Below are 22184 nucleotides of genomic sequence, written 5' to 3'. Positions count from 1 at the left end.
CTCACAGTTCACCTGGCTCCAACCTTGGTCCTGTTAGCGTAACTGTTAGCAAAGATGGTGGACACTGTTAACATTCTGGGAATGAGGTCTCGCCCCCCCCACGAGTGGGTCTAAAAATTGTGGAATTATAGAAAAATATATTTCTCGACTCAGGGGAAACTGAGGTTTAGAAGCACAATTTTTCAAAAATACTACACCGATTCTAGTAATACAATGCTAAATGCAAATTAGTGAAGTATTCTTATAAGTCACTTTCAAATTCAGTGACTTGTCCTTGTCCCACGATACAAGCACTTGCAGAGTGACCCTTTATTTAAAGACGGGTGTCTGCCTCCGCTAAGCTAGGTAGCGATAGGCCGTCTTTCAGCCTGGTGACCGATTACAACACAGACCAAAACAACTTTATCTGTCGAGCAACATTCTTTGTCTTTCCACCATCCGTTAACTTAAACATAATTTTGTTTAAGCTGTCAGTCAAATCTGGAGTGTGTTATGTGTTTGGCTTCTTCTATTATTTCCAGGTGAAAGCTGGAGGCAGAAACTGTGGAGCATACACAGAGCATCGAGGCCAGATTAGGTCCAGTTGAATGTATACATGCAATAGTTATTTGACCGCCATCACATTATCTGGGTAAGTTAGTCCAACTTTGAGAAACTGGACTGGACTAACATTTTTGACATGTATGTTAAAATAGTTTTTTTCTAACATCATTTAAATGCATTGAGTAAAGCTGAGCCGAGGAAGAGATGACGACACAGTTGGGTCAAGCAGTTCGATTCTGAGAGCTTCCGGGTGTTACGCAACAAACAAATGATTATCTGCTCTAGATGGAAATAAAACAAAGAGGGGTGTGTTGCAGAAAATGAAGAAAACCAGGGCTGACAGTAAAATATTGAGGTATTACAGCTGATGCTCATACACTAAGCCACACTATCAATATATCAGCCCTCCTAATAATGAAAACATGTCATCTGCCTGTAAAGAACAACATAAATCTGATAGTGGATATCATATAATTGAAACTCTGAATGAATATTACCGCAGTCACTAGTCCATGGGACATATCTGATCTGCATTGATATGCATTCAATGCTTTTATACTAAAGGTTTGAGAAAGTAAATGAATTATTTCTGTGCTTTAATTTTTGCTGTCTTTTCCTGCACACACTGAGCCTGCAGAGGCTTCGGACTCATGTGGTTCCCACAAACCACATCACATGTGTGTTTCTCATGGGAAGTATTGAGTGATGTCAATTTGCAAAGGATTATGGGTGTTGTCAGTAAAAGTTGGAGGAAGAGAGTGCAGAGTCTGCCAGTACCTGCTGTGCTGAAATTGAACCAACCTTAAAGTCATTAGTTTGCCACTTACACAGTTCTTACACCAAAATCTGTGCATATATGCAGGTTTTTGCAACCCACGAGCAAAAAAGCAATTGCTTCCTTCACCACTGCCAAGGCATTCTGCACAAAAAAAAAGAAAAAATGGGTGAAAGAAACACGTTCACACGGAGTCATGTTTCCTTCACTGCTGATCAAAACTGATAAACACCCATGACTGCTGCACAGTGACCTGGGATTGTACCCTTTCACACTGGAGAAGATTCCAGATGTTGTTGTGTGGTCATTTTCTTTTTTGCCTCATGGATAACTTTAAATGGACTAAAACCTCTGTAGTAGTGTAATTATGAAACACGTGTCCATTGGTTTTATGACAAGCAGCCGCTCTATCTGTTTTTTTTAAAAGCAACCTGAGACTCACCTGTTTATACAGGCCTTTGTGATGCCTTAAATGTTTTTTATTGGCTGTGAATCTTCTGTGTTTGTCTATGTTTAAATGTCTTTTAAGTGATGTCTTCTCTTTTTAGATGTTTTAAATGTATCATTATTATGATTAAAGCTACATAACTTTCATGAACAGATACGACGTATGCTGTGTCTGATCTCTGAAAATGGTTCTGTCAAGCAATACTATCAGAGATGACTGAGTGTATATAACGGTTTAGGAAGGATAGACATGGCAAATGTGCACATCCTTTCACTCATCAGCCGCTGCATATTCAGTGAGGTTTCATTGGGGTTATCCCACCTACATGCACTTTTCATCACAGTATCCCTGTGGATGTTTGCTTTGAGGCACACGTTTCACTGAGAACTACTGTTGCAAGTCTTTCTATTCTCATATTTCACCCTTTCTGTAATCATGCATAAGTGAGGTGGTGGTGGAAACGGGAGGATACTGTAGAGGCTTTAAGGCTAGAGTTACACGACCAGGCAATGGGAAAGGCAGTAGGTGGTAGCAGGGTTCAGAGGTCACAGTGCTCTGAAAAACAAATGAGCAATCCAGCAGGGAAGTCAACAAAAGATGCTTCCCTCTGTAGCTCTAAAAGCCCTAGCAACAGCAGCTGCTGGCAAACATGTGTGTGACAAATGTGCCATCTGAACCAATGACAGGGTCTCAATCATCACCATATGGAGTTGCCACACAAACATGACACACAAACACAGCAGAAGGGGGGAAGGGGGGTGGGTGAAAGACGACATGGGGTGAAGTGGGACAGACGAGGGGAGGCAGCAGACACAATAAAAGATAACAAGGCAGATATTGATAGTATCTGAAAGTCATTGCCCTCATGGGAATTTCCACGACATAGAACAAACTTTCGTGGGCTTGCTGGTGGTCTGTTTACAATGCAAATGCTCTCAGAAATGACAGCAACAGTGCTTAATGTTGTATGACGACTCCCTGCTGGGAAAATCATGGAAGAGATGCTGCTGCGGCTTAATGATGAGCAAACTGTCTAATGAGTGGCCTCTGTCTGCCATTATATCCAACTAAATTCCCCCTTCATACATTGTCCTGAATGACAGAGCATATGAAACTGTCTGTTCACACACAGCACACATCTTTTTGTAGTTTATTTAGAAGCGTTTCATATAATTTTCCTGATGATTTCTCTTTATTCACGTTCTGAAAATAATGTTTTCAATCAGTCCCTGTGAGTTTCCACATGTTTGTTTCAAAACTTTATTTTCCTCTGCTTATCTCATGCTTTTTTTTGTATTTTCCTCTTTCCCCTTCGCCAGCTCTGGAAAGTACATTCACACAGTTCAACAGTGACACAAGGACTGTCTCCTCCATGGCAAACTATGCTTGTGTTTTTTCAATTAAGTCAGGCTCCTGTATGCTATTCATTTGGGAAACCATAATTCTCATGGCCCAGCAGAAACTAATGGAAAGTCGCTTAGGTTCTTTTTTTTTTCCAGGAGAGGTATCGGAAAGACCCGTTCGTAAAAAGCGTGTCATACAAATGGGGAAGTTGAGTAAAACCATAGGAACAGTATGCAAATACAGAGTGAGGAGGTGATGATAGGAGAGGAAGGCCTCAGCCAGGAGTATGGGGGTGCAAGAACTCATAGGGTGAGAGGCAGCAGGAAGGAGGTGAGTGAGAGTATACAGATGGATGGATTTCCAAGGGAATGTGGATGAAAGTGAGTGAGTTGTGGTCCGGATCTGAATTGCCCAGTAGGGAGGAGAAGAGATCCAATTAAATCACTTCAAAGCCTCGTGTCACTGGGCTGCAGACGACTACGGACCGTCTCCTGTCTTTTTTAACTCACAGAGATCAGGCCCATTGACCTGTTGCATCAATCTACCTTCAACAGCCAAGAGGGCAAATAAACAGCTTCACACATGCTGTATGGCGCTACATTACGCTCGACCAAGTATAAATGTCAGCAAAGGCTTTTTAGATTAGGGAGAGTTTACATTTAAATGATAAAAAAAATACTGGGAATAACTGAATTATCCCTTAATACTCACTTTCAGTTCCCATCCAATAACAAGTGTGTCATCAGGCCTAGTCTGACCCTCTTCCTTGAGTGACCACTGGGAATCATTTATCACTTTTACCATAAACCTTTCACTGGATGCTGACCAAGTCTGCACTCATACATAAACACTCAAGTAAATGTGCATGCTCATACAGTAGTCGTCAAGGATCCTTCCCGAGGAGTGGAACCTTCCTAAACAGGGCAAGACTCCTCCATCCTCCATCCTTCAGTGAACGCATACATGGCTCATGCTGGCATGTGTGTCACTGCATCATTGATTGACCAGCTGCTCTTGAAATATCAGCTTGGTAGAAAAGCTAAGCAGACACTGAGTCCTTGCTTTGGTCAAACTGTAAATATTTATTTCATGTATTATATTACGTACATACAACGTCTCGTATATTAGCCAGCGTTTAACTTGCATTTACATTTTGGGCTTTATATTGATGAACTTACAGTAAAAATACAAAAAGGTCCAGTGAGGGTTTATTGGCAGAAGTTTAACTACCAATAAGTATGATTGTGTAAGTGCGTTATCACTTTAAATTCAAATTTTTTGTCGCCGTAGAATAACTGTTATATGTACGTAAGGCAAAGGCCTTGTTTCACGACGGCCGCCATCTTGTGCCACCAAGTTATTACAGCATTCCGAATGAAGTCAAACTTTTATACACAAAAGAATAACATCCTTCCTGGCTCCCGTAGTTTCCAGATGTGCATGGGAAAGGCAGGAGTGAGCAGTTGAATCCTCTGTGTGTTACAGCCAAAATACACTGGTTGCGGAAAGGTTGCACTGCGTCTCCAATCCGGCGTCGGAGCTGCTACGCATCCATTCTAGTCAACGCGTCAAAGTTCACTGGTTGCGAACATCTGCGTAGCGGCTGCGTGTCGGGTCCGCTCAGTTGAGGAAGGTCGGCGTGGATACGCAGCACCTCTATTTCTGGCGGTTGCTGCATGAATTCAGCAGATCTCAGCATGAGCAGGAGAGGAAGTAGGAAAATAAAACATCCGGTTTACTTTCCAGAAAAAAACATCCTGTGTTGACATTTCACTTAACGACATCATAGCAATCCTTGCAAGCCCAGCGTGCTCCTATTTCTTCGGTTCGTTTGTTGTGTTTACGACATATACAGTGTATTTACGAGCGAGAAAACCAAGTCTTCCAGCCGCGTGGAAGTGGGCGGACGCGTAAATCGGTGGAGCTGTGTGCGCAGCGCAGCCGTTCTGCAACCAGTGTATTATTGGAGTCACAATTTGCAGTCTTACCAGCAGGGGTCACACATTCTTACATGCTGGACCTTTAATATTTAAATGGATACTGAGTTGTCGCTCTGGTAGCTCCGCTGTCACTCGCCACAGTTAAAAAGTCACAAAGGATTGTGGGAACTTCCACTGTGCTGAGGATACACATCATGTATGTTTGTAAATTCAGTAAAGAGTCCTTTGCATTATTAAAAGGATCCAAGACATGAGGACAGGGCGTGATGACAACACACATCACATTCATGAAATTTAGCCTTAAGAGAATCCTTCCATGACTTTGAGAATCAGTGAGTATACTCATGCACTTGTATACACACGCGCACACGCACACTAAAAGTGGGAGGGACTCATACCAGACAAACCCCTTCACACCAGTGTCCACCATCACAACAATAACCAAGATAGACAGAGAGACAGTAAGAGAGCGAGAGAGAGAGACAGGCACAGGCAGCACACCAGCAGGAGACAGTCTGAAGTCTTACCTCAAGAGTAGTGCTGTGCAGCCAACACAAGGGAAAGCCTCATGATGGTATCGGTCTCTCTGAGTCTTGGTTTCTTTGTATCTCTCAGCTGTGGGGAGGCGGGCTCTGAGACACACAGGCAGTGCAGAGTGGAGCGGCGCTCGGCACACTTTACACGCAGAGAAAGCAGTGGAGCCACGCAGATCCTGGGCTCGTCCACTCACACTCTGCCTTCTGAGGATGAAAAGAGAAGACTTCATTACCAGCTGCAAGACCACGCCTCCACCCCTCCAGTCTCCCTCCTCCTAAGCTCTCCCTCTCTCCCTCCCTCCCCTCCTTCCTTCACTACCTCCCTGCTTCCCTTCCACACTCCCAGCCAGTAGCACGCTCCAGGGCCTGTCCTGACCAAGAGAGGGGGAGCAGACTGCCAAAGAAAACCTCCCATCTCGCTGCCTGCCAGCACTGTGCAGTGCACAGAAAGAGCGAGAGAGAGAAAGAGAGAGGGACAGAGTGACACAAGAAAGAGGGAAGAGATGGAGAGACAGATAGCTGGCATATGGAATATGGTTTGAATGCACAAACCGGTATTTTGTTTTGAATCATTGAGTTAAATATACAGAATTGTTTGAGCATAACACTTTTACCAGTGAAGCACTACGGAGGATGAAGTGTGTGTGTGTGTGTGTGTGTGTGTGAGAGAGATGGGGGGTGGTAGTGGGAGTAAAATTAGTCAGGAATAAAATGAAGAAGGAAAACAGAAGTGAGGAGTGTGAGGCAACAGGGATTCACTCGAGAGATGGAAAGAAAAACACAGACACACGGACAGAGAGAGAGAGAGAGAGAGAGAGAGATGGGTGAGCAACGTGAAAGATTTAGGGAGAAAAGTCAAAAGAGAAGAGACACATTTAACTAGGGGTTGTTCAAAGTTGTTATTAAGACTTGGTGTAAGAAATTCACATCAAAAGACTGTCATTTAAAAGGAAGCACGAGTGAGTCTGTGTCTCTGTGTGTGTGTGTGTGTTGGGTTTTTTTGGGGGTGGGGACGGTGTCTGCCTCTGCATGTTTGTGTTTCTATAAACCTGTCTGCGCGTCTCACCAACTCTTCACTAACTGCTTCCATCATCAACACGCAGAATAAGGATGACACTTTCTGTCCATCTCCAGTGAGTCTCTTCCCCTCCCTCTCATTCTCGCTGCCTTTTCGTCTTATGCCAAAGTGAACTCTCTCCTCATCAGACAGGGAAAATGGGCCTAAAAGCACTGGCTGTTTACTGTCTGTAATTATGTGGGGCTGGGTACACTCAACCCAGGCAAAGCTCTGCACCCTGCCCCCAGTGCCACCACACACAGACCTAGCTACACCAAGTCTGTGAGTTTAAAGCAGGTCATGGCACAAAAGCAGAGGGGTGCAAAGAAAAGTCTAATTATTTAATGTCTTACATGAACTTATAATTAAGAACACATTTATTGATCTTCAGAAAAGATATGCAATATGGGATATTTTCAGCAGATTGCAGCTACAGGTTCACTAGATGTCAAATTGCAAAAAAAAAAAAAGAAGGAAAAAAATACCAAGGCAGTGATTTCACATGAATCTCAGTCAACTAAGTTATGGATTAATGCTGTCAGTCAAACTCTATTTAATGGCATGACAGTTAAGCCTTGATCCTGCTGAAAATTAAAACACAATCACAGGGCATCGTCACTACAGCGGACTGCCAATCCTGCGCTTCCCATAAAATAAAATACAAAATTCAGAGCTGAGGTAATACAAAAAAAAAGAGTAAAGAAACAGCTGTGAGAAATACAGCTATCATATTACAAAACAACACAAAAAAATCACAGGAATTCAGGAGGGAAAATTCTACTGAGAAAAAAAAGAACAAAAGTTCCAAAAAGTCTTCATGATGTTCTTAAGAAAAAAAAGGGAATCTTTTTTTTTTTTATTGCCAGTACGTGATGAGGTCAGCAGGGATTATGCAGATCTCTGGCAATCACTCACACTAGCATTAACACCTACACAGACCCTCTCTGTGGCATAATAGTGTCACATTTACACAGGTCCACAAAACAGCACTTAAAGGTTATATAGGCTGCCTTCAATGTGGGGCTGTGAAAGCCCAGACCTGGGGTTTGGAGTTTAAGACAGCTGTGGTGGGCTGTTCGAGACATGACAGAGAAAGGAGCAAAAATTCATTTGAGTGCTTTTTATTGCTCAGAAACACTAATCCTTCAAAACCAGAGACATGAACGGCCCCTCTGTGGTGCTTTATGTCTCTAATCTGAGGCTTTAGTGACAGAAAAGACTAATCCAACATCTGAAAGCTATTGTTTGTTTACTGTCTACTATGTAATCAAGAAAGGCCATTACCATAACGATAGTAAATAGATAAAAATAGCATAAAGTGGCCATATAATGAGGAAAATTAAAACAGTAATGACAGTCTATCACTCACACTTAAAGGTATAATTGTACATCAGGATCAAAAACTGGGATTTAGGAGTGAGGTACAATTTATATTGAAAGGACACAGTATTGTATCCAGCCACTAGGGGCTGAGTTGAGCTGTGCTGTACATACAGTGCATTAACAATCATGGATGAGGCAAATTTTGGCACTAGCACTTGCACACATCCCCACTCTCCCCCTCCTCCCTGTTTTTGTTTTTGGGGAGGATAAACCTTTGTGCATCTTGAGTGCATGACTGAGGTGTCTGCTGGATTTGGCTTATTTTCTTAGGGTCATGGTTCTTTTTCAAGGACAATTCCTTCCACATTTATTCCAATCAGTCATTTAATCCGGCGCAGCACACATACTATACAACAGGTCATTATGAAGATTTAAAGTAACAGATGTTCATCATTACAGCTGAATCCTGTCACTGCAAACTGAATTCAGTCCAAACAAAAACAGTTTGCATAATGTGGATGCCACATGCTGCCTGGTGTAAAAAAAGAAAAGACAAAAAGAATCTGATCGTCACGAACAACAGATGAGACATCGCAACATGTCAAATGTCTCCATGATTCCAATTTAACACTGTGACTGTGATTTAATGATTAAAATGGGATTAAAGAAAGGCGATTATTCAAAAAAACACGTGGTGAAGGTGGGTGTAGTGGCATCCAGCTGCAGAGTTGGAGGTGATCATAATAAATGAATTCCTCTCCCTTAAATCAAATAATACACTGAACCTATGTGACACTGACACTGACAGGACATCAGGACAACTGTCCGCACTGTTAATTGCAAGTGAGTAAATCGGATGTGTGCATTCGGACATGGGTTGCAATGGTAACAACACAGGTGAACCCACGTTGCAAAGTGCAAGTGCAAAGTCTGTGCTGAGCACTGAGCAGTGAGAGTTGTGGCACTCCAGTTATTGGTTTTGACGTTGTTATTGTCCGTCATGTTAAACGTCACACAATAAACAATTTCAAATTTGTTCATTTGAGTGTTCAGACTGAGACACATCTGAAGGAAAACATTTCTAACCACCTCCAAATTAAGTTTGAATCAAATTTGGGAAAGAAAAAAAAAATGATTTCACGTGTTTTTTTGCTGTCCAAACAATCTGGATAAAATCTGGACACGCAATAACTTGGATTCTTTCTGGCAGTCTATACAAAGCCTAAATCTGTGCGCCAGAGGAGCCGGGTTGAGCACAGGGTCAATTTATATTTCTGTTTTTGTGAAAGGATCTTAATAAAGAGCATTGCCAGTGAGTGTTTTATGTTGAGTTATCCACAGCAGCAGTCGACCTGCTGCATTAAAGGCCTCAGAAACTTCAGATTAAAGAATAAAAAGGAAAAGGACATGGTGTCATTTTAACTGTTTTTCAAAAGCCACAGGAAAAGGTGTTACGTCAGACATCACACACATCTGGCAAGACATCAGGCTTCAAAAAGCCAAAGAGAATCAAGAGTAAAACTTAATAACAACAAATGTGTTTGCTCCAAGATCTCATGAAGCACAATAATGAAAGCAACTAAACTTAGGAAATTGTGAAAACAAAAACATAAAGATGTAAAATTTATGCAGGACTTTGGGACAAACATGCCCTTGGATGGCAGCTGGGTTCATATTAGATTTTAGGATTCGACCATAGTTTGTTATGAAATTGAAATTTCACTCTTAATGACCTGAATTGAAAGCAGAGTTGAGGCAGATGGAAAAAGAAGGGGACTTTCTGTGTTCTTTATACAGAAAACCTTTGTGAGAAGTATCAAAGTGAAGGAACTGAGGTTTGACTCTCAACATTTCCAGGATGAATATGGAGAATGTTTAAACCCAGCCCAGAGGCATATGCATATCAGAACATCAATGGCCTCTATTATACTAGTCTAAACACATATTTCATACACGGCATTAAAAACACATCTTTATACTAACCCCTAAACCATATTCTCTGTAAGGTGTTTAAAATGGACTCCCTCTCTCTGCCTGGCAGAAATAGAGTCATATAAAACACTAATACTAACCTTGTAAAGTGTTTTAATGTCCTTGGAGTATTCTAACCTCCCCCATGGAAGCAACTCCTGGGTCAAAAAAGCTCATTAAACTGTGTCCTCTTGGAGGCAAGTTACAAAAAACATTCACTGACCCAATGTGCAGTTGCCACTAAATATAATTCCCTAAAGCTAAATATAGTCACTTGGTAACATGAACAAGCTACACAGTAGCCTTTCTTTTCTACTGGGAGACAATATTTAGAAACCAATTTTTGACTTCAAAGTCAAAAGGATGAATCAGCGCAGCCGCGGCAGGAAGACATTTGGGTCAAATGTCGTACTGTGGCTACGTGCCACAATAACTAGTGCATGCTGAAGCACACAGTCATTAATCTGTGGTAACTGGGACTGAAACTGTCTTCAACAAGACTTGACAAAAGTTGATACAGAGAAGATCGAGCCTCAGGTCTGTGATTCATACAATACTTACTTCAGCTTGACATGCACGGTAATACCTAGTGTGGTATCGGAGGACAATAGGAGCACCCTGTTTTCTTCCAACTTGTAAAATGATATTTGCCATGATTGCTGTGAGGATGTGCAGCAGCAGCAGCAGCAGCAGCAGCAGCAGCAGCAGCAGCAGCAGCAGCAGCAGCAGCAGCAGCAGCAGCAGCAGCAGCAGCAGCAGGGTCACACCAGGTTATGTCGGTGCCACACCCAGAGCCCCAATGAAAGACCTTCCCATCACCACCAATACCAACTCTCCTGTAACTGTCAATTAAGGGCAGCGAGTGTAGGCACTGGCTACATATGGGGACATTATTCCATGACTCAGCGACTCCTAAACACCTGAAATGTCCAATAAAAACAATTATGTTAAACCTTTATAGCAGTAAAAATACAGTCTTTTACAAATACAAGAAACAGTCCCATGAGTGAACTGTGCGTTTGTGCAGTGAGAGAAAAAGAAAGAAAACTTCGACTGGGACTTAAGTCAGACACAGGTAATGGCGGTTGACCAAAAAGGTCAAACACATCCATTAGCTCTCCCTCTGTCTGTGTGGCTTTCTGGTTCTGGAGCTTCTGGGTTGAGTCGCCTTCCCTCAGTATTGGGAATTTCACACCTATGATGGCCACGACCACCAACTTGCAGAGCCCGTCACACCCAGGTGTGCCATTTCTGACCCAGAGGGCCCAGCGGCCATGAACACATGCTCTCCCCCAGGGCAAACACGAGGCACCCCAGTCAGTGTAGACTTAGCAGCACAGCGATGTGTACTCGCCCTGCCATGTGGATTAGGAGTGATGATGTTCCCAGGGAGCGAAGGGCTTGGAGGTTTGGGATGTGAGGAGGTGGGTGTGGGTGTGGGTGGGTTGGTTTAAAAAAGAAAAAAAAAAAAAATGGAAAACTGCTTTTGTGTCATGGACTTGAAGATACAATGTTGAAAAAGAATGTTTCAAGGTCCAAAGTGTAAAATTTAGCAGGGTTTACTGGCAGAAACCACCATGTTTCTGCAGCACTGCACCTCATCAGACCAAATACAGTCAATGATGCGTCAGTTACGGTTACACAACAGAAACATGAGAAGGTGATGGTTACAGATGACAAATTCAACATTTTCTATTTCATACCAACTCCAACGCCTCAACCCAAAAGATTTGTTGATACTGACGCTCTCGTTTCCTAGTTACTACATCAGCATGTTGTGAGTGAAGGCAAGTAACTGATAGCAGAAATAGTGATTTTATAATCAAATAGACAAGGTCAGTGTTAGGACAAATGCTGATTGACTGGATTGCACGGATGCAGGTGTGATAAGGCATAAAAACATTTCATAAAGCTGAGATATGGGTAATAAAATTCTATGTTTTATTACTAACAGATCTGTGATGACAGGCCTCTTTAACGTCATCCATCACACAAACCTCCACACCCTTACTTTCTGCTTATTTAAATAAAAATGATACAGTTTAGTTCAGCAATGAATGAAAATAAACCAATATGGTACCAAGTGAAAGCAAGAATAATACAAAGTGCTTAATGATACAAAAGAATCTTGGGTTTCCACAAAGAATGATCATTAGGTCTTTCTTGTTTGAATCCAGTAGCAACATGTACAGTTTGCAGTAGCTGTGGTATCTTCGCTACTTAGTGAATATTCACAAAGGCAGTTTAATACTCGATTGAATTCTAATAATCTAATTTCACACATAAAAAAATGTTTGTAACCCTGGATACATCAAACTCCCAGCTCGTTGCTGGTATTTCAGTCCAAACTGTAGATAATTGAAGGGTAACTGAGTGAAAATGTAGTTTATGTCTGGTACATGGTGATAAAGCCATACGGTTAAGTACTATAACACATCAATGGTTCCTCTTTGGGATCCATCTTCCGGTGTCTCGATTAAAGCGTGAGGGTTGAAACAGAGAAGGCTGGTGGATAGAGCCGCCATTGAACTGTAGCAGAGCCACAGCAAAGAAAACACACTGATGCCTGGTCCTCATCTGCACAAACAGGCCTTTCAATCCTTCCCCTCATTTTTCTCCCATCAATACTTCACTCTTCATAGAGACCAAAGCTACCAAGTCAAACCTTCCCATGTGCCCCCCCTTCAAGCACACAGAAAGGTGAATGGCGTCTACTGTACCTCGCACCACTCCCCACTCTGTGGGGTAGAACACATTCTGACAGGCCTGTATTTATGGCTGGCTGGAGTAACGTTGGAATGAATCATGAAAAGGACCAAAATCATCTTGCTGGATGTTCATTTATATTAAGTGCTGGTCAGCTGTGTGGGTCTGCGTGTGTGGCCTGTGAGGAGAGACTATGACTTGTTATGCATAAGTGGGAGTTGAGGATTAAGATAAGCCCTCTAATGAGCAGCTAACAGTGTTTATTATGATGTGTTTGTTATCGGTCTCTGTCTGTATAAAAGATTGGTTCTGAAACATATTCAACTGCCACAAAATAGCCAAACAATGACTTTTGACTGAAATACTACTTTCAGAAAATGACATGTCAATGTGCAAAAAGCAACTTTCTTTTCAGCAAAAAGAACGTTTTGTGTCATCCGTCAAAAGATGCCCATTCAGCCTGTTCTTTTAAACTCGAGAAAGTGAAAATATGCTTTTTGCAAACAACAACAATCTGTGAAAAAATGCAAATGCACATATTTAAGAGGTTAAGAAAAATATGCCAGTCAGTTTTAATCTCATCACTGCATCGACAACTCCAATGACTTTATTTGCTCAAAACATCTTTTGAAAGCAGCGGTGCAGCCTTATGTATGTATCAGTATGTCACTCTAAAGTCATGCTTGGACTGTCTATAGCCAGCTTTTGGATGTGGTGAGGGGAAGGAGATGCCCTCTGCTTTCTGTCCTCAGACATAACATATGAGGTGTCCGAGTTGTTTATTGTTTATTAATTTGGATCCTGGGTCCACACAAAAATATAAAATGAACCTACAACATAAACCTCAGCCTCAGGGTGTATGTGTGGAATCTCGAGTAACTAATACATGTGAAAATAGACCAAATGTCAGAACAGATTGCAGGGGATTGAGCTCAGCAGCGTCCAGCATGCACGGCGCCCAGTGTGGATAACACGATAGATTAACATTAACAACAGCAAATGGAAGCAGGCAACGCTTCTGGGCACTTTGTGGTGCTTTAGTGTCCAGTGCAGCGCAGCCGCTGAGGCCGTCTCACACATACACAGAGAAGGCGTCAAATGAAGCACTTCTTATTTACTGCCAAACTGCAGTGTGGGTCCATCGCCTCACTTTGTCTGCATAGCCGGGGGCAGAATTAAAGGAATGTTAAACTTTGTGTGCCGCAAATCTAACTGTGTTATGCAAATATTCTTGCAGAGGTGCTACAGCCAATCAAATCATGTGTATGAGTTTCCACTCAAACACTACACCGTCCTAATGGAGCTGTCAGACACGGCCATTGTGCCCACGCCTGGTGTTTGCGTTGCACCCGACAATGACAGAAACCATATCACCATGGGTTTATCAACATTAGCAACTCTTGCTGCAAAGTCAGCCAAGACGGACGGTGCTGTGCTAATTCTGCTAAATTCTCAAGGGTCAGGCCTGCTTCAGATTTTGGAAAATATCAATTTAATCAACTTAATCATCTTCTGGACTAGTAGTTCCTTTCGGTTAGAGCACTAATGGTTGGTTATGGTTTTAGTTATAAATACAACGTTAGGGTTCTGGATTGATTGTGTGAGCGTTGTCTTCTGTGCCGTGCTAACATTTACTTTGCCACGAGAGGGCACCAACAATAAATAATAAATATACCTACCAGCTAGTCCTTTAATGTAGGAAGACGACTCTCTTTATGGCCAGTAAAACAAGAGCAATGATTACAGTGACCAGTGAATGTTTTAGACTCTTTCATATAGCATGTTCAATAAACATATGGGCCTGCGAGTGTTGTTTTAAGACAGACTTTAAATAAAACCTATCCTTTAATTATGAGCACTGTTAGCTTTATGCAATGTTGAGCTTGCAGGAAGACTTCAAGGCAAATAACAAAAGGTTGTGACTTGGAGCAAATGGTTGTGACTCATCCGATGTGAGTCCACTGTTGTGTGTAACTGATGCAGCTGCTTCATAATGTTTTATCTGTTCAGGAAAAATTTATCCAAACTCCAAAGAAACATTACTCAAAGGCACATACTGGAATAAAAATCCAACAACTCCCTTATATTGCATAGGGAGTAATATTTAACAATAGCCCAATATTAAATGGCTTTCTCTCCCTTCTTTTTTTTAAATCTCTCTGTCTCCCCTTCAGTTCACACACAAACATGCCGCATGCATCACCCCAGGAATCCCTCAGAGAGCACTGTCTCAGTGGGTGTGTGGTAACAATGGGTACTGGGGTGAGCTAACGCAGACTCCTCTGGTCCCTCTCCACATAAACCTTTAATATGAGGCCTCCTCAGCACCAGTCAGCCATCTAAAGGCACTGTACCCTGTAATTGACCTTAAAAATACTTTCCGTGGAGGTCGGCAACCATGTCATTGGCCTTCGGCCCAAGCAGTGGCCGCATCTCCCCAGCCCAGAGGAGCCTGAGAAGGCCTCACAGTGTATATTTAGTGGCCCTGTCCTTTGAGTGGAGTAGGAGATGCAGATAATGCCAGTCTGTGTATAAAACCACTCTGCCGCCCACGAGTAGGCCTCTCTTAGGCATATTTCCCTCTCCCACGGGGATGCGTTTCCTGAGGTCAGAGTTAGGGTGTATGTAAGCCAGGTGAATCTACAAACATTTGAGATACTGACCAGAATATCTCCTGTGAAGGAGGGGCATCTTTTAGCTCCGTATACTCTGATTTATTCTCTGTTGTATGACACTTTTACACGAGTCTTTTAAGTGTGTCCGACTGACAAAAATGGATCCTGGCAGAATTGTTCCGTTACTCATTCACCTCTTCAACTGTCAGACCCAAACTACATTCTCTCTGTTGCTCTTGATTGTATCAACTGTGATGAAGCACGACTGTATGTTTCTTCTGCTCCCGTTGAGCAGAAAACTCAAAATATCTTGTGTAGTAAAGTCAAAACTCATCCTCCATCACATCAACGTCTTCATCAAATCCATTCATTATCCAAATAAAGAAGAATTTAGTTGTGTGGTCACGCAGAGACGAATGGAGCTAGAACGGCTCCACCTATGAAAGTCAGCTGATTGAGCGACAGAAAAGCACAACACCCTTGCGACCGGTGTTTCTTCAATAATCTTTTCTCATACAATTCTTGACCGTATCTTGTTGACGCGGCCATCGGGCACGGCCTACACTGGGTCGACCTACCAAGTAAAGGTAGGTGGGGGTCTTGGTCTAACCAGGGCTTTACCGTTCCAAATTGTGCTGTACCAAACCGAATGGAAACATGTCCATTGGTACTGGAACACACACACTGAGCACTGGGTATTGCAGGCACAAGATGAAGTATTTGACAATCTGGGATCAATTTATGATGACATTTGTAATGACACCATTACTATGTGGTGACACTTGGGACATAAGGAGGATGGGGACACAATTATTTATGTAAAGTGTATGTAATGACAGATCTACTGTCATACAACTGGGCTTTTTAATGCATCCATTTCATTCAACAGTTTTGTTTAGATTGACCAGAGCAGCTCACAAATCAACAGACAATGTGCAACATTTGAAAATGACAGAAGATGGCCTGACAAGAGAAAACATGAATAGTTCAGGTTTTTTTTAAGTGTGGTTATATAAGAAAACTGACACACAGTCAGCATCAGCCTTTAATGTGCCTATGCACATTTAAGGATGTCTCTCAGTTCTATGACTGGGAGTGAAAACATGGCTGCTAGGAAGACCTGTTTGATCCTCCCATTAAAAGGGATTATCTAAACAATATCTACACCTGCTCAAGTCCAATTATATCATCAGAATATGCTCACTATTTTATCTTACTGTAAATCCAAACAAAGGATTTCATATACTGAAGTCAACAGATTATACATATTTGAACGCAGTGATGGAGGCAGCGGTGGATTAATAACTCCTATGTTCTGTGATGTAAAGTCACAAATGTTCTCTAAGGACTTTTGTGCACGGAGACAAGTTTACAAAGTTGCATAAACAACCTGCAAACATATTCTTCATGTATCGTGGATTTTATTAGGTCAGATCTTAAGTTGCTAAAATCTGTTTTCCCTTTTGACCCGTCTGGCAGTGTCCGGATCACAGGCTGGCTCAAGGAAAACGCCATATCCTCACTACCGTTCCTGTTTTTGGTTTGGTAGAAAGTCTGTTTGAACTTTAGTATTTTGATTATACTGTCCAACTCCTATCCAGTCCTTCATTTCATAAGAGATTAACACTGACAGTCATGTCTCCTTAAATATGATACAAAACATATGGACACTTTGCAAGATTTTATAGACAGGGAAACAATTAAATGATAGAACAAGATGCAGGGATGAGGAGTGTACCAGTAGTCGATATGATATGGTTGTCATACTAAGAAATGCATGGGGAACTGTTAAATATTAGTTAGGTTTAGGCACAAAAATAAACTACTCTGTTGTTTGGTTAGTGTTAGGGTTTGTTTGGTAAGATATCTTGTTACAATAGGTTCCATAATTATCTGGTTTTCCATGTATAATTGTAAAACTAACATACAGCATAATGTGTGGTATGCAGTGAACATGGAAATTCTAATGCAGCTGAACCAACCTGCCCTGATGTCGCTCATACCTACGTAACATTCCTGCTGTTTCCTGTGACAGACTGTTGTCAGGGGCATCTGCATGATTATTTATGATTTCTTTCATGAATGATCATTGGTCATAAATCAGAGCTTTTCTTTTGTGATGAAAACTGGAATTTAGCTTAAGAAGCAAAAAAAGAGTTGCGATCCCTCAGTACAACTCACCCCTTCTGCATGACTGGCTCAAATTGGCCTCTCAGCATCTCCGGGCACGGGCACGTTCACATGTCAGAGGACAGGAGAGTGATGCAACAAAGCCTTTCATCAGATGTGAGTGAGTCATGTGAACGTGTTCACAGCTAAACTATTCCAGTAAAAACAGAGTGGCCTTCATTCCTGACAGCTGGAGTTATTAGTGTAGCTGGAGTTATAAGTACCGCTTGACTCGTTGCCAATGGCCATTGATATTATGTAATCGTCATATATCGCTCTCTTGTCTCTCTGAGGCTCATGCCTATCTTACAAAGTAACACAAATAAATGTTGTGTGTCTGTTCTCAGGGAGGAAGAGTGTTTACATGTAGCATGTGCTATCACATCTTTAAATTCCTCATGTTAGCAGTGAAATATGTTCATGTATTTGGGCCTATGTATTCTCCTTGCCAGAAGAAGCCACAAGCCTTGGCAAGCAATAGTTGGTCCATCAGTTAGCTCCCCTTTCAGCCTCCAGCAAAGCAGACTTAATCCTACTCAATGACAAAGCACTAGTTTGACTCAGTCCTTCCAAAAAGAGTTTGTGTTTTGAAATGGATATACTTAATATTTCACAATAACATATCATCTCTTGGCATTTCCACCTCTCTTAAAAGGCTCCTTTGGCGTCTTAACATGTATGCACAAAGTCACACACATAGCAGGAAATGGGACAAAGAAAGAGAAACTTCTGGATGCTCCTCCAGAGTATAAAATCTGAGCCCAACAACAACAAAGAAACACTTTTGATCTTCTGTATAAAAGGAAGGCTACAGAGCTTGACAGACCAGGGGTTCATGTGCTCACCGTGGTCATAGTGACAGATCTGCCGACCACTCCTTGCCCATCTGGGCTGCTGGTGGCACTCTGCCTGCTCTCAGAGGACAGTGAGTTCAGGCCAGTAATTTAGTTCAGATGAGGTAAAGCAATATTTCCAGATTAATACGAGCCATATTCCTTCAGAACTGTCCTTTCTTTCTTCTCCTCCTTCCTGCATTTTTTTATGTTTTACATGTCCAAAAACGTCTGGCTGAGGATGAAAGGAAGAAGTAGAGGAGAGCAAAGTGAGTGAGGGAAGACAAATTTTATGCGCTGTGAGAGCAGACACACTGGATAGAAAGTGCCAGGATGACAATAATGTTTTTTTCATTAAGTTACTTTTGATCATTTAAAATGTCCATTAATCTGATCAGCTGATAAGATGAGTCAGGTGTCCTTGTGCTCTTCCCTTCACTCCTTCTCTGATAAGTTTCATGTTATGCACGTAGTGGACAGATTTATGAACCGCTCATCCATTCATCATTTTTATGTCATCAAATGATGTCAGATAATTTAAATAGACCCCTGAGAATCGCTGCATTGCTACAAGGCAGACGCTCTGCATACCAAATCCCACATACCTCACACCAGCTGTGGTGTACAAATGTATACACTCTATACACCCTCGAGCACTTAAAACATTGCCATGGTAGCAACTCTGATCAAAAGGGTTTCTCAGAAAGTGAATCTCAGCTACATACATACACTCAGTTACTATTTTGAACTGCCAGTGCAACTGCTCATTAATACAAACATCTAATCAGCCAATCACATGGCAGCGACTCGATGCAAGTGACTTTGAACATGCATGGTGATCTACTGGGGTTTCCACATGCAACCATCTCCAGAGAGTTATTACAGACAATGGTCCAAAAATATGAAATCTCCAGTGAGCAATAGTTCTGGGCAAAAATGTTTTGCTGATGTCAGAGGTCAAACGATAATGGCCAGATCAGTTCAAAATGATGAATGAAAGTCAACAGTAATTTAAATATTCACTCCTCATTGCCAGTGTATGCAGAGGACCACATCTGACCTGAACCTCGAATCAGTTGGGCTACAGCAGCAGACGACTACACCTGGTGTCAATCCTGCCACTTTAATGGGTGTCCTCTGTACCAAATAAAGTGGCCTGTGAATGTGTATCAGAATAAAACTGCTGAAGCTGTGATTAGTCAGGCTTGACAACAATATCAGCGGTCGAAGTTGAGGAAGTCACAGCTGTACTGCAGCTGCTGACTGAGCATGTGACCTGCTGGCTGCATAAGCAGCCCATCCTGATAATACACAGTGCTATAAATCTCATTGAATTCAGAGAGCAATGATTCTCGCAAAAGTATTTCTGTTAAGTGTTTTGATAATGGTGAATGAGATTGGTGTTCGCGGGAAGAAGCTCAAGCCACAGATGAATTGGTATCTGGGCAGCTGGGTGGCTTTGTTGTTGGAGCTGCACCAGCTGGATGAACAGCAAGCTCACAAGCCACAATCTTCAATGACTGGTCATTCTGTTAATGTATGTGGAAAAGTGGAGATGAATAGATTGTTTCGTCATTGTTAGATAATGGAACAATACAGACACATAGTCCTTGTGCAGTGCTCATAGTCTTCAATTATATTCAGAAGGATGTTTGTACTTCATTTACACAGGAAAAGGAAAGCAGCCAGTTTGGCTGTGGCCCTCGTAGCCTCATGGAAGAAGCATGTTGATGAAAGTCTGATGATGGACGTTCAACAATGGCCCTCAGAGGGGCTGTGATTATCCTTTGGTATTCTTATCCTAAAGTAACCATGGAGTGTCACTTTGCTCCTGCCTCATAAGCAGGACCATGGGCTGGATGCCACACTGTAACCACTTCTGCTGATCACTGCTGCAAATAATAAAGGAAGAGCCTGATTCCTGCTTCTGTTGCTGTGTTTGTGATGTTTTTTCTGGATCATTCTCATCCGTTTGCCACACTGTATGAATGTGATGTCATGAGAGGGCTTTGACGTTGGCTGGGCTCTGTTCACCCGCAGAGCTTGAATGGTGCAATTGAACAGCGGGTTTGAAAGGGAACGTGAAATTAGTGGTGATTCATCTCTGGCCGCTATGTTATTATATCATTTCTTCACAAGCAATGATTTCAATCGATCTAAAGTTCCATGAAAACAGACCAAAAAAGCCAAAAGTATGTGTCTGCATCTGAAAGACGGAAAATGTGAATTTTTTTAAATGACCACATTACTTTCACATGCTATAGATCTTAGCAATTATATGCAAGTACAAAAGGTCAAACGTAGGGACGAGCTCCACACATTTATAGGATTTTTCACAGACTAAAATGCCTCTTTACATTTCAACTACCAGTGGATAATCCCAGATGGCAGTGTAATTTGTACTATGATGTGTGATTAGCTATATGACAAGGACTTAGCTATTGACAAAGTGTAAAATAAGTAAGCAGTGGAATGCTTCTTGTACACTATACCATTCAAAAGGGGCCCGTCCATATGGTCTGTGGGCAGGACACTTTGCCAAGTTGGACAGGTTAGCTTCCTGGTCTATAGGTCTCAACAAAAAAAAAATTACAGATGGGGTTTGTGGTATCCACTGGCTTGGCCTCAGCGTTGGTTATGAAAGCAAATAAATCCACATTTGGCTTTGTGTATATGTTTTGTCGACAAGCCTTGGAAGTCAACAAGAGCAATAGCATTTGCAGCTTTGTCGCTTTTATGAGACGAGCACACAACTCAGGAAATACAACATTGTTATTCCTAATCCTCTCTAACATTAGCATCAAACATCATCATTAATATCACCTATCATCATCATCCCAGGAGAGCATCTAAATCCAGACCTATTTCACCTGTGGTTGAAATGTGATAATCCATTCATTTTAATCTCATGCATGAACACAACAAAAAACACTTTTCAATGAGCAATAAATCAGTAAACCTTGTTTTATGTGACACACTCTAGCATTATAGCAACTGTCTCTCCAGCCCATCTGCAGAGGACACCAAACTCATCCTCACACATTCCTTAGCTTTACTTTAACCCTGGTGACCTGTAACTGTGTGTGTTTGTGTGTGTGTGTGTGTGCCCTGTGTATTTGCACATCCACTGTTCCTTGTGTGTAATGGAGGGCCAAGGGACCACACCAGAAGAAAAGAAGAAGTTAGCCTTTATAAACAACTTTTAAATCAACCGTTGCATTGCTGCTGTAGTTTTCCTACAGATTTCTGGCCAGCTAAAATTTACGGGTCTACTGTGACTGCAGCACATTTACTATAATTGTGTAACAGCTCTACTGAGCTTAACTTAATTATCTACTTGCTGGCAAGTTGTTAATTGAATTTAGGACAACCCATCACGACCATACCTCCTCAACAGAGACACTTGTCGTTCTTCTGCCAGCATCGTCCAGTGCCTTGGCCCTAACATTGTGTTGCTTTTTAACCCTTTAGCTACAGTATGTATTGAATAAGGTGTATGTCTTTGTGATGGATGAGCTGCACATTTAGTGGAGGTAGCTAGTCAGTGGACATTTATCCTGTTGGAATGCAGCCTTGCATTGCTGAGCATGGTTGAGATTTATGTGAATGCTGTGGGGCATGCATGTGGTTAACAGATGGTGGCATCCTGCTCCTCTTTGCTCCCTCGTCCCATCACTGCTTACTCAATCCCCCACTGTGTCCCTATGTGTGGTTGATTCCTCCTCAGTTGTATTTGCCACCATTCTCTCTGTGACACATGAAGCCAGCATTCATTTGAGCTTGAATACATATGTCAGTTGTGGTAGGTAATCAGTTACTGTGAGTGAGAGAGTTGGGTTATTAACACTTAAAATTTTCATAGACACTCAATTGTATATCTAACAGTTCATCTCTTTATGGGCCTTCCACAAGCATGCACACATG

General features: G+C 41.9%; 1 protein-coding gene across 1 annotated transcript in view; it reads right to left on the bottom strand.

Moving 5' to 3' along the window:
* LOC122776208 overlaps positions 1–5768 on the bottom strand; it is a 46202-nt gene extending 40434 nt beyond the window's left edge. Inside the window, exon 1 of the mRNA XM_044036623.1 lies at positions 5578–5768. The gene's annotated coding sequence lies outside the window, so the exon portion shown is untranslated. The remainder of the gene's footprint in view (positions 1–5577) is intronic.
* Between the last annotated feature and the right edge of the window lie 16416 nt (positions 5769–22184).

The sequence above is a fragment of the Solea senegalensis genome, linkage group LG10 (assembly GCF_019176455.1).
Source record: "Solea senegalensis isolate Sse05_10M linkage group LG10, IFAPA_SoseM_1, whole genome shotgun sequence".
Taxonomy (NCBI): Eukaryota; Metazoa; Chordata; class Actinopteri; order Pleuronectiformes; family Soleidae; genus Solea; species Solea senegalensis.
Note: the sequence above shows the minus strand (reverse complement) of the source record. Positions and strands in the feature narration are given on the sequence as shown.